Source organism: Etheostoma spectabile, chromosome 24, assembly GCF_008692095.1.
Source record: "Etheostoma spectabile isolate EspeVRDwgs_2016 chromosome 24, UIUC_Espe_1.0, whole genome shotgun sequence".
In the NCBI taxonomy this organism is placed as follows: Eukaryota; Metazoa; Chordata; class Actinopteri; order Perciformes; family Percidae; genus Etheostoma; species Etheostoma spectabile.
The window spans coordinates 11,976,313-11,990,062 of NC_045756.1; positions in this window are offsets into that span (position 1 = coordinate 11,976,313).

Sequence of the window (13,750 nt, forward strand, 5' to 3'; positions counted from 1 at the left end):
AATATTAAATATTACACCTAATTGTTAAATCCATATGCTAAATATAACTCTAAATGTGAAATCTAAATCTAAATGTGAAATCTAAATGTTAAATCTAAATCTAATGTTAAAACTAAATCTAATGTTAATCTAAATCTAAATGTTAAATGTAAATCTAAACATAAATACAAATGTTAAATCTAAATCTAAAAGCTGAATCAAAATCTAAATGATAAATCCAAATGTTAAATCTACATCTAAATGTTAAATGTAAATGTTAAATCTAAATCTAAATTTTAAAAATAATTCATAAGTCAGTGTGTGTTTATAGTGTCAAATAACAGATAAAACCCATCTCATCTGGGGAAATGGACTCTGGGACATGGATTATCGTGATAATAACTAACTAAAATTATAAACATGTTTGGAGAAACTGTATTGGAAGTGTGGTTTGAGTTTTCAGTGTCACTTTTATGAAGGGTGCGGGACTTATGACCTGTAGCCACTGTAGCCAGCCAGCCATGAGGGGGGGCTCACTTTGACTGATCTGACGTGTTTGCTTGCATAAAGGCCAACAGAAGCCTTGAGAGCTCACACACTACTTGCAGTTTGCTGGGGCAGCAGGGTGAGGGCATTGATGCCAAGCTCACCAGGATGGCAGCCTCCGTCCTGAGGGTGGAGCTTGGTCCTTTGAAGGAAGTGTCAGAGAGGAGGATCATGGGGCAAAGACTCTTCACAGTGAACCTCACCAGAATTGTGATGTGCACGCACAAGGAGCCCCTTCAACAGCAGACTCATACCACCACAATGCACCAAGAGAAATCCTTTCTCCTGTCGCGATCGAACATCATTTCATGTCGAGACATGGACAGCGGAGACGTGATCTGATGAGGTTGCTCCAGCCCCCATTGTTTCAATCCCCGTCTTTTGTCTCTGGATTACTATCTATCCGGATTACTCTTTGATTCATGGGACCTTATTGGACATTATAGACAAAATCATGAACATTCCAGATAATCAAATACTTTAATATTACTGTACATATTGAACTAAATGCCACTTCTCAGACATATCTCTCATCTTTACTGTTAATCTGTTTATATTTTTGGCACTGACTGTATTTAAGATTGGCAGCTGATTGATATTTCATGCTAGAGTTGTACAGCAATGAATTAGCAATTCAACTTATGTTTAAATACGCCACACGTCCCTGATTAATTAAAAGACAACTCAATCTATTAATATTAATATTGTTGAGCACGTGGATATTCTGGATGCAATTGGATTTCTTCCTCCCTGGTCCTGAATAAACTTCAAGAAAAGTACAATTTTAAGACTGTAAAAGGCTCAAAGTAGAGGTTATGAAGATCTCCATCTAGTGTTCACTCTGGAAGGCTCTAGATTCCCAGATGTCAACGCTCATAAGCCTGGAGTTAATTTAACAGCAGGTTCATCACATAATTGTTTCCTAATTGAAAATCAAATATCTTTATAGAAAAAAAAACGCAAAAAATATGATTGTTTTTTTTTCTGTTGATTTCCAACCGAGGGGTCGGGATCTGGAGGACTCAGCCAGTCAGAGAGATCAAGGTTTGTGCGCCAGCCAATAGAAATAATGCACAATGACCGTAACTTCTGTATCAGGAGAAGACACCTTCATGGCAGACATCAACCTGTGATTAAAGGCAGACAGACGGAGGGGTTTAATAAGCTGTACAATGAATTAATGGATGGATTACTGGCCGAAGGTAGCCAAAGTGGCATAATCCACATATGAAGTGTAAGTAAAACCTCAAATGATTCTCTCTCCTCCCTACCAGACAGAATGGGTCAACTCTTTTCAGACACAGAGAGCAGAACTGTGTGTAAATCTGATCTAAAAAAAATCTAGTAATTAAATGCAATGTCATATCTTTTTTGATCTAAGTCAAAGTGGTTCAGTGCTTCCCCTCCATATATATTGTGTGCTGAGCTACACTGTATTAATATTTTTTGTCTATATTATCAAAGCAGTAAAAGCCTTCAACAGCAATCTTTGGATTTTCTGATTAATGCTAAGACTGTGACTGTATTCAACGCAGTTATTTGATAATAAAAAATGAATTTATAGACATTGAGAGATCAACGTTCAGTGTCAGGCGAGTGAAGGGGAGCGCTAAGGGCCAGAAGTTAACCATTAGACCTATGGATAAGGTGTAGGTTAATATCTTACTTGGTCCTGGTGTCATTAGAAAGACGTTCAGCCTCAGCGGGGTTCTTTTGCAGCAGGGTCTGGTAGGTGGAGAAGGTCTCCACCAGGGCAATGTAGCCGCTCAGTGGCATGATCCTTTTAACCCTCACACACTCATTCCTGGACACAAAAGAGCAACACGTTTGACCCCCAACAGCTCTGTGCCTGTTAACTCCCAGACGTCCCAGTGTACATATGTCTGACTCACTTTTTCCACCATGCCATAGCTGTAAATATGTAAGAACTTAGAGCATTTATGCTCCTGGTTTTATATGGACTGCATTTAGAACTGTATGTTAGTGCAGTCTCACCACTCTTTGTCGGGGTATGGGCAGGAGTCAAACAAGTCTGAGTAGATCTTCATAGAGCTCGTTCCTATATGGGGATTTCGGAACGGACGCAGAGCAGTGTAGTACTAATCAAAAAAGAACAAAAATACATTCTCATTACCAACTAAATAACTTCTTTAATAACAAGTGACTACTGACTATATCAGGTTAGGCATTCAATGGTATTTGACATATTAATAATTCACATTAAAAGGCTGCTGAATAACTGGTTTAACTCAGGCTATGGTTATAAATGACTATACACCATGCTCCATTGGTATGACATTTTTTTGTTTCTGTCCTACATTAGCACATATGCACATGTCCTTGTCTTATTTCTCAGGGGCCTTTTTCTTGTCTCCTAAAAACACGTTTACCATAAACAATACATTCCAGGAATTAGCTGGATTTAAAACAACAAAATATTACTTTAAGTTTTTAGATTTTGGAAGAACCTCTTCACAGATGTGATTTAGTGCTGTGTTGGAGACGCCCCCATACTCCAGCTCAAAGTCCATGGTGTAGCTCAGGAGAGCCAGGCAGCCTCCAGGCCTCAGAACCCTGTCAGCTTCCAGGAGGAACCGCTTGCGGTCGAACCAGTGAGCCGCCGCCATGGCCGTCACAAGGTCCACCTCACCAGGAGCAAACGGTAGCTCTTCTGCCGGACACTCCCTGGGATCCAAGTGGTCAGAAAAAAAAATACTTCAAAAAATGTATACATTTTTTGTCACATTTCCTAGGTCAGGTGGCTTAGGCTGGAAAATATTCCTCGACCTGGCACTGGAACGATGAAAATTATAACGCAGCCTAACTTGCTGAACTTTGGAAACCAATCATTTCATAAAGAAAATGTATAATAATACCTTTTACTAAAAGTATAGTTCAAAGCTCAAAGGACACTGTGCACACATCACATGAGTACACAAACACAACTTTTCTTTCCAGAAAATGTGTGAAATATAGTTGGCTATATCTTTTAAAAAGTAGTTACAAAGTTGTGTTGTAGCAACTGCTGTGGATAACCAGTAACTCTCTACTTACTCACAGTCTTAATGCAGTTAGAGGATGTTTGCAATGTGGACAAATAAAAACAGTTTTGTGTCACCCTGGAGACATTTTGCACTATCCTTGAAGTTAAACGACAAAGGTTTTTACAAAAGCGCCCACTTCTGCTCACTCACCGTAGACACATTTGGAGGCGCCATTGTAGCAGAGCCATCTTAGCTGGGGGGCTGACGTCTGTTCCAACAACCTTGTGAGGTACGGAGCCAATAGATCGTCCATTGACCCGAACCACAGCCCACGTCCACCGCTAGATTGAACTGGTTTGGTGTCTTAAATTAATCAAGTCAAACCTTATGAGTAAAGCTGTTAGTTGCTTTGAATTTATAAAAAACACAGATAACATAGGTGGTTTTATGAGTCAGGCTAAGGCAGTGCTAATCAAGTTCTGCAGCATCTCCAATCGTAACATTCAATATCCTGAAGTGGCCATAATCAATGTGTAGTCATTCTAAAAGAGTTTAATAAGGCAAGTCCATCTTAGTGTATACGAATGCCAGCTAACAACAAGGGTTTTTAGGGTTTTAGAGGTATTATAGGCTACAATACAGCATTAAAACTCATATAAGCATGCTGTGGCTTGTTAAAGTGCTGAAAACATTACCATACACACTTACCTTTTTCTCCATGTAGCTCATAATCCTGCTGATTAATTCATCAGGTGTTATTCTGTACTGCAGGTAAGCAGCTGCATGAGCTCTACCCTCAAAGACACGAACAGCCATGTTTCTGTGCACAGTGCTTGTGTCTGTCAAAGGGCCGGTGCTTGACCTTATTTAACAACCACGTTACACAATAACTCCCAGAATTCAACAATCATCCACAATCCTGGACTGCTGCCAAAAAAACGTGTCTACATGCAACAAAAAGCATCAATAGATTTCACACTTTTTTTGATTTCAATTCATGGCAAAAGTACATTATGTTTAGTTTGTGACACATTAAGTCTAATAATGTCTTTTTATGCTTTAAGCACTTTTCCTCAGTTTTGACCATTCACCTTGACCACACTTTACAAGTCGTTTAAATATGTCACATGAAAATGCATATTTGTATATGTATGCTTCTATGAAGGTGAATGTTTTACTTTCTGTGGTGCACCAGAGTACAGAAGGTTTTCTAGCATGTGGCCTATATGGTACTGCATCATGTTTTTCCACTGGAAATGTGTTCTTAAGGGCACTGCATCAAGTTTTCTATACTAAAAGGGCACCCAGTTAATACTTTTTTTCACTGCTGTGAGGGGCAATTTATTATGTTTTCTCTACTTGTAGGTCATGCACATGCATTTGCTTGCACATGGCAGCAGGTGGCAGTAAATGCAAATGTATGATGTTCTGAGAGCTGTGAGTGTTGAATGCTTGGGAGTCACATGTTAGTTGCAATTTGAAAGATATTTTGCACTGAGATCACCAATGCATTCCCTTATTCAATCTCTAAAAGCATTATTTCTTTGACTAACTTTTATATTAGACATGGGCTAGATTATTCTACTGCTAGGATGGGTTTAATTCAGAGATCGAATTTCACTTCATTGTACTGTACGATTGAATGAGATGAATAATAAAGTTATTTTTCTTCCTAATAATAACATTATATCTAGAGTATCTAGAGAAAAAATATGTGTGGTTAAAAATCTGATCAAATATACTTTATGTACAAGAATGGTGCCAATAATTAAAAACCAGAAATGTGTCTGTTTGTATATGCATTTAGGCTTTGATTAAGAAAATATTTCACACTTGAGTTCCAAATATAATATAAATTATTTAAGCCGGAATCCCCCTAGCCCTGTATTTTCTGCCCAATCACCAAGTATTGATCCTTCCCTTTCACCTGATCAATATCCATTGTCAGATATGGTTTGCAATAGGGCTTGTGTTAACAAATGGAGTGGGGGTGTGAGACAGGGTCTTCTCAGACACCTCGGGAGCCCCAACCCTTAACCCCAGCATGTTGCTATGCGCAGCCATGCCTTGTGTCGTCCAATCAATCAGCTTTGATCAAAACTGTCCGTTGCACTCAAGTCCCACTGTTGCTGTGTGTGCAGCTGGAGCATAATTAACACACTTTGGAGGACAATGTTGTCATCCAAGTACAGTACATGTGGCAGCCCAGATGTAACCGTTTTATCACCGAGTTTTTATAACCAAGTCTTATTAAAGTGAGTGTCCTTACACATTTTCATAGACGCCATTAAAAACACAAAGTCAGTGGACTCAGACAAGCTGCCTCATGTATTGCTTTAATATCTGCCGGCATTCCCGACACAGTAAAAAGAGCTCTGGGAGTGCTTCAATCAACTGTGACGAGCAGTGTTGCTAATGCTGCATTGGGAATTCTCCCGGCAGGCAATCACACAGGTAATCCACACAAGGAGAAGAAAATTTTGGAAATGTTGCATTTACACTGGGATGGGTGCAGGGAAAAATCTTGATATGGGGATTTCCAAACTGGTTGAAGCAGAATTTGTATGTAACAGGTATAGTGGAAAAGGGGATAAAACATGTAAGAGCATGTTATTTTTTACACTGAGTGTATAGAGTATATATCTTTAAGATGCATTTCAGCCTTACGCAGACACACAGTAATAAATACCTGTGCATCCTTTTCTTCTTTCCCCTGACAGTGTGAGTGCAGAGACATGCAGGGTAGGGGATGGATAGATGGGTATTGGGAATAAAATCCCCCTTCCCTGCAGGAATCTCAGCAGGTAAAAGCAGATTGCAGCTGTTGGATGTAATCCACGAATGTAATAAGCAAGTCGTGTTGCCACATTGAGGGCCAATGCATTTTTTTTTCTCTTTGGGGGGTTGGGGGGTGGGGGGTTATAGGGGAGGGGACATTTGTCAAGGCTTTTGCATAGATTTCACGGGCCCATTGGTCCTGCAACACACTTCTTTATTTTTTTTTAATAAGGTAGCACGAAAACCTTCAATTGAAAAAAAGGAGCCAGCCATTGGAATTTGACATTTTATAAAGCTAATGGTTTGAAAGCAGTGGATAGTACACACAAGCTCAGTGAAGGAATTATGAATTGCCGTTGCAACACAATACTGTTTTTTTCCCCCATTATGAAATCAACTCGGCAATCTTTGAAGTGAAAGGGAAAGAAAGAGGCAAAACCCTCCCTGTCTTTTTATTGTGGCACTGTGCATTGTGCCAAACAGCGTTTGCAATCTCTGGTAGGATATGAAGATCTTAAATCTTTACCCATTAAAACTTCACTTGAGACACTCTCCACAGCCAGTTGTAAAGAACAAATATGGAGGAGATCTGAGCGACTCCTAGGCTGTTTTTTTTATAGCCGAGATGCTCGCTCTGAGATACACTCGGAGGATTAATCCCTCTCTCCAAGGGGAGAGGTAGATATTGGCTTTGATGATAGAAATGGATTAAACAGATTACATTAAAGGCCAGTCTAATTGAACCAATCTATCCTGATTCTGCTGCTGTAAGATAAATGATGAGAAGGCCAGATAGTATATATAGGTTGTGTGTTTGTGTGTCTGGCTCGGTGTTTGTCTGTGGACATTTTCAGGCTTGCTTAAAAAACAGCAGACGCACTTTGTTCTTATACACAGGTCCATATATTAAAAAAAACAAATTAGAAAAAGATTTTCAACCAAAATGTATTTCTGGACTGTCCCAAATCCTTATTGCCAAGGAAAAAAGAATGTCACGGTAGGCCTATACATAGGTTTGCCAATATACATGCATTGTCTGTTATTAAATAGCTGATATCATCCTTGATGCATTTATGCGCTTGTTGGAAGCTTAAATCTGCAGCTGGAGACAAACCAGGACTTGTGTGTTGGTAGCAAGCTTTATTTCTGTCTTGATAGAAAAAGAAGGACGCACTCTATTTAATCATCATATCTGGTAAAGCTGTTAGGAAACAGGATGCACTCAACCAATTCAGCAAATTGATCAAATTTGATATCCATTCCTTGTCAGCCACGGTGTGTTTTCAGAAAAAAAAACGTTAAACTGACAGAGAGCGCTTTCAACTCACTACATTAGGCAATATTAAATATCAAGAAGGCAGTGCTTCTCTTTCATCATTGCCAAAAACAACAACAACAACGCACACTTCTTGTTTGCTTTGGTCGACAGGCGGACAGACCCTCCTGTGTCAGTGGCCCTTGAACTTTTATCTAAGCTGCCAGTTCCTCTGTGTCCGGTATTATGTGTACGTAAAACCAATTCAATTAGGATGTTACAATTTGATCCTATCAAGTATGAAACCGTGGAAGAAATTGTGCAACACCTGGGCTCCTCCTGCTGCCTTGTTATTCTACATACCCTTTTTTATTTTTCATTTCTTTTCTTGTTTTCTCTTTTCTTATTGCTTTTCATGCCAAATGCAAAGCACTTTAAATTGCTTTGTTGTTAATGCAATTCAACTTGTGTTGCATTTATGTCCCTGTTTTCTTTATCATCTTCCAGGATAGATTCCCCCCCTCCCCCCTAAAAAAAACAACACAGCTTGCCTACGCCTTTTAGCAGCTAACACTTAAATCTTCCATGTCAAAGCTTCAATAAGAAATGGATTTCAAACAATCCCTGCTAAAACCTTGAGGTGGGGCGTCTGTTACACTGATGCCCATCTAAACAGATTCTTTGCAAGTTGTTTTTTATGACTCTAGTCATAATTGATTAGAATAACTTAATGTATGCTCAGATATGAGAAATGTAAGTGGACAATTATGGGGTCTCGTGAAGGTCATAATGCTATTTTAAAGAATTAAAATTCCAAAAGCATAAAAATCAAGGAGAAACACAGGGAATTTGTGACTTTATGGCCAAAAAAGACAACTGAATAGTATGCTATTGCTCTCTCAAGAGCGACAAATCCAATTCTGAAAGCTTATGGAAGACTGACCAGCACAAAAGAAGTCCATTCTGCATAAGCACAGTCTGATTAATCTGTCATTCCCAATGCATAAGCTGTGAGTCTTTCTTTTGGGTGATTACCTTTGTATGTGTGTGTGTGTGTGTTTGTGTGTGTGTGTGTGTGGGTACCTGTCCTCCCAGGCAGGGTTGTTATTGACGGTGTCCAGTTGAAGTGAGCGTGATAGGGTGACCTTTCCTTCCAACCTTGTTATCAACGTGAACTCGTTAAGCACGACTGTTTAATTAGCAGTGGAATGACAATCAGGGAGGAGTCAGAGACCTCTGTGGTCATAGACACGGATCAATGGTCTTCAGGGAGCCGTTGCTCTGCAACAGGGGACCTTTACACATATGTGCATGCAGTATGTTGATGCATACATTTCCATGCAATTACACACTATTTACTTCTTCGGATCTGTTCTACCTATTTTGGATTTGGCTGATTGTCTTCTGGATATTTAGACGGGTAAAGAGATAAAGCTAAAACAGGTGCAAAGTGGGGCCAAACTCTATATGCACTTAAAAACGTGGTTATGTAACTTTTTATTTTAAAACCATGAGTATTAATATAGACACAAAAGCATCTTTGAGCTCGGGCTAGGACGTTGGGCGATAAGGTCTGGCTCACAGTCAGCGTTCCAGTTCCTCATGAAGGTGTTACGTTAGGGCTCTGAGCAGGCCAGTCAAGCTCTTTCATTTAAACTAAGAGACCCTAACAGCCTCAAAACCCAGAAGTTAGTGTAGTATTTGTTCCAAAATTTCAGCTCCTCATTGGCACCAATAACAGGAAACGCCACTGCCAGACTAACATCTTACTTTTATTAAAATCCGAATACTGCAACAAACTGATAAAATAGTCTTACCCTGGTTGACCTGCACACATGCTTCAGCATACACACACTCTAGAAAGTGTGTGTGCAAACACACATGTATAAACTTGCACATAGGTACACAAATATCCAGACAAAGAAATGAGAGGCGGGAGCCAACAGACGCTGCACCTGGTGAGATCCAAGTGAAAGTGAGAAGCATAAGAAAAAAAAAAGCTGAACGCTCAGGTCTGTTGATCTATTTTTACCGCAGAGCAGGGGGCAGAGGGAGAGAGAAAGAGAGAGTTTCCTGCATAATGCATGGCCCTGTAGAGCAGCAGTGGCTCTTACACTGCACTCTCTCACTGGGCTTCCAGGTGTCTGTGCTGTCTGTCAAACAGGCAGCATGTCGGAGAGCCAGGTGCTCCCTCACCATGCTCTGGTTGATCTCTCTCGGAGCACAAGGCCACCAGCCTATCCAGCTGCTCGCGCTCTCCCCCAACACAAGATCTCACCTGAAGTTTCAGTCACCATCTTTCTCTGAAGTGTGAGAGCAGTCGAGAGCCAGAGGGGTAAAACAAGAACAGATGCATCACAGCAGTTGGAATGGGAAAGCACTTTTTTATTCTTCAGGATCTGTGGTAAAAATGAGTGGCAACTCATGAATTGAGTTCACACCAAAATCCATCCAAATTTAGCACGGAAAAGGTTTCTTCAAGGAGATAAACACACTGTAGTGGCCACAGTGCGTTAGTCTGTTCTTCTCTTGGAAAATGATATGTTGTATAAGAGATCATTTGTGTCTATTAATGAGTACTAAAAGTTTGGTTTTCTTAAAACAAATGGCTAAAGAACCGGTTTTCTGAATTTTGTCAAATCAAGTGTCATTTTTCTTTCTTTATCAACTGACACATGTTTTTTTTAATAGAGTTATTTCTTTTCTTTCCTTTTTTGCTATTAGAAATTGTAAAACCCATTTGAATAGAATATTCTTGCTCTCATTAGAGGTGGTTCGGGTGTAGGCTATCTGAGCATTCCTAAAGGGGGTTTGGTTGCTGCTGGGCATCACAAGGAGGGAGACTAATGAAAGCTTGATGAGGATGCTTCTCTGAATCCACCAGCATGATTAGGCTTTAATTACCGAGGGCCACCTTGACATATTCCCTATAATTGGAAATACCTAAGCACTTGGCTGCTCGTGGAACCAAAGAATCCATGGTTCACAACCCTCCGCAAGACAAGCCTCATTCTCATTTCAGACGAACTTGACTCTGAAACAGGACATTTGGAGGCGTTTCAGATTGAATCCTTGTCTTTATGCAGATTATAGTTGCTAAGTTTTGCGTAAAGTAAGGACGTTTCACCTGAGTTAGTGACAGAGTGTGCTGACAGTCTGAGCATGGAACAAGACGTTGTAAGGGAGGCTTTTAACTTATAGCTCTGCCTCTCAGTATGCTGGCATCTCCATATTGCCAGATGTGACAATACCATCACTATGTAGCTGCCAAAAGCCTACAAGACACCCACAGGCATTGGCAGCTCCCCTGGTGAAATCTTTTGTTGCACAACCCCATGGAAAAAGGTGACTTATGTTCTGCCGTTTAGTGAATCGCTGCCTTTCCCGAAGAATCTGGTTTTCTTTCATTACAATTTCTTCAATGCAGCGCCATCGCACCATTTGCACCCCACTTCAATGGCTGAATCATTGTACGTAAAAAACAAAGACCACATTTCTGAAATGCGCTCAGGTGTTGCTGCGGTGAATAGCTGAGCAGAGACAGTAGACGAGTCGAGGGCAAGCTGATAAGCCAGCAGGATGCCAAACAATGACACAGCATGTTGGGGAAATATGCTGGGGAAAAACTGCCCTGAGGTTTACTTAATTAAAGCTTTTTTTAAAGTTTGATTTCCACTTGAGAAATAGTTAGCTGTTAGGACCTTCATTTGTTGCTTTTAAATTGAATTCAAGACTCCATGCATAGATAGAACATCTATCTTTATATACATATATATATATATATATATATGTATATATGTGTGTATGTGTATGTGTGTGTGTGTGTGTTAAATATATACATACATGTTTAGAATAGCATAGCACAGTATCACAGGATGTTTAATCCTGCTGTACTACATGATTTACATAAATGCTATAATTTGATGCAGATTAATGGAAACAACAGAGGATGACAGGGTGACTGAGCACATGTAACCAAGCTGTACGGCTTTAAAATTAAGGGTTTAAAAGTATAGCTATATTGACGTTTTTTCAGTCTGTTAAAAGCATATCTTTCTCTTTTTCAGGCTACTCTAAAAAGGAATCCTGACGTTATTCCAGCTTCATTCCAAGTCTCGGGGAGACATCACCTATCCAGTGTGTCTCTCAGGTCATTTCAGAGCATACTGATGGACAGTTTTAAAATTAAGGGCTTAAAAGTATAGCTATATTGACGTTTTTTCAGTCTGTTAAAAGCATATCTTTCTCTTTTTCAGGCTACTCTAAAAAGGAATCCTGACGTTATTCCAGCTTCATTCCAAGTCTCGGGGAGACATCACCTATCCAGTGTGTCTCTCAGGTAATTTCAGAGCATTCTGATGTAGGATTCTAAAAATAAAGCCTACAATGTCTAATACATAGTATAATTTAAATCTTTTTCATGCTGTTAAAGGCATATTTGTCATTTTTTCAGGCTACTCTAAACAGGAATCCTGACGTTATTTCAGCTTCATTCCAAGTCTGGGGGAGACATCACCTATCCAGTGTGTCTCTCAGGTAATTTCAGAGCATTCTGATGGACAGTTTTAAAATTAAGGGCTTAAAAGTATAGCTATATTGACGTTTTTTCAGTCTATTAAAAGCATATCTTCTCTTTTTCAGGCTACTCTAAAAGGAATCCTGACGTTATTCCAGCTTCATTCCAAGTCTGCGGGGAAGACATCACCTATCCAGTGTGTCTCTCAGGTAATTTCAGAGCATTCTGATGGTACGATTCTAAAAATAAAGGCTTCAAAGTATACATATTGAATTAATTTTTCATGCTGTTAAAGGCATATTTTCTCTTTTTTTCAGGCTACTCTAAACAGGAATCCTGACGTTATTCAGCTTCATTCCAAGTCTGGGGAGACATCACCTATCCAGTGTGTCTCTCAGGTAATTTCAGAGCATCTGATGGACAGTTTTAAAATTAAGGGCTTAAAAGTATAGCTATATTGACGTTTTTTCAGTCTGTTAAAGCATATCTTTTCTTTTTCAGGCTACTAAAAAGGAATCCTGACGTTATTCCAGCTTCATTCCAAGTCTGGGGGAAACATCACCTATCCAGTGTGTCTCTGAGGTAATTTCAGAGCATACTGATGGACAGTTTTAAAATTAAGGGCTTAAAAGTATAGCTATGTTGACGTTTTTTCAGGCTTTTAAAGGCATATCTTTCTCTTTTTCAGGCTACTCTAAAAAGGAATCCTGACGTTATTCCAGCTTCATTCCAAGTCTCGGGGAGACATCACCTATCCAGTGTGTCTCTCAGGTAAATTCAGAGCATACTGATGGACAGTTTTAAAATTAAGGGCTTAAAAGTATAGCTATATTGACGTTTTTTCAGTCTGTTAAAGGCATATTTTTCTCTTTTTCAGGCTACTCTAAAAAGGAATCCTGACGTTATTCCAGCTTCATTCCAAGTCTGGGGGAGACATCACCTATCCAGTGTGTCTCTCAGGTAATTTCAGAGCATTCTGATGGACGGTTTTAAAATTAAGGGCTTAAAAGTATAGCTATATTGATTTTTTTCAGTCTGTTAAAAGCATATCTTTCTCTTTTTCAGGCTACTCTAAAAAGGAATCCTGATGTTATTCCAGCTTCATTCCAAGTCTGGGGGAGACATATTACCTATCCAGTGTGTCTCTCAGGTAATTTCAGAGCATTCTGATGGACAGTTTTAAAATTAAGGGCTTAAAAGTATAGCTATATTGACGTTTTTTCAGTCTAATAAAAGCATATCTCTCTCTTTTTCAGGCTACTCTAAAAAGGAGTCCTTACGTTATTCCAGCTTCATTCCAAGTCTGGGGGAGACATTACCTATCCAGTGTGTCTCTCAGGTAAATTCAGAGCATACTGATGGACAGTTTTAAAATTAAGGGCTTAAAAGTATAGCTATATTGACGTTTTTTCAGGCTTTTAAAGGCATATCTTTCTCTTTTTCAGGCTACTCTAAAAAGGAATCCTGACGTTATTCCAGCTCCATTCCAAGTCTGGGGGAGACATCACCTATCCAGTGTGTCTCTCAGGTAATTTCAGAGCATTCTGCATTCAACAGCCATGTTCATCAACTCAGCTTTTCTATTATTCCGATTATTCTGCATGGGATCCCCGGTGTAATTAGCCGGATAACAAATCCACCTCTTTCCTCACCGTGTCCGTGGATCGATTCTATCATATTCACCAGCTGTCA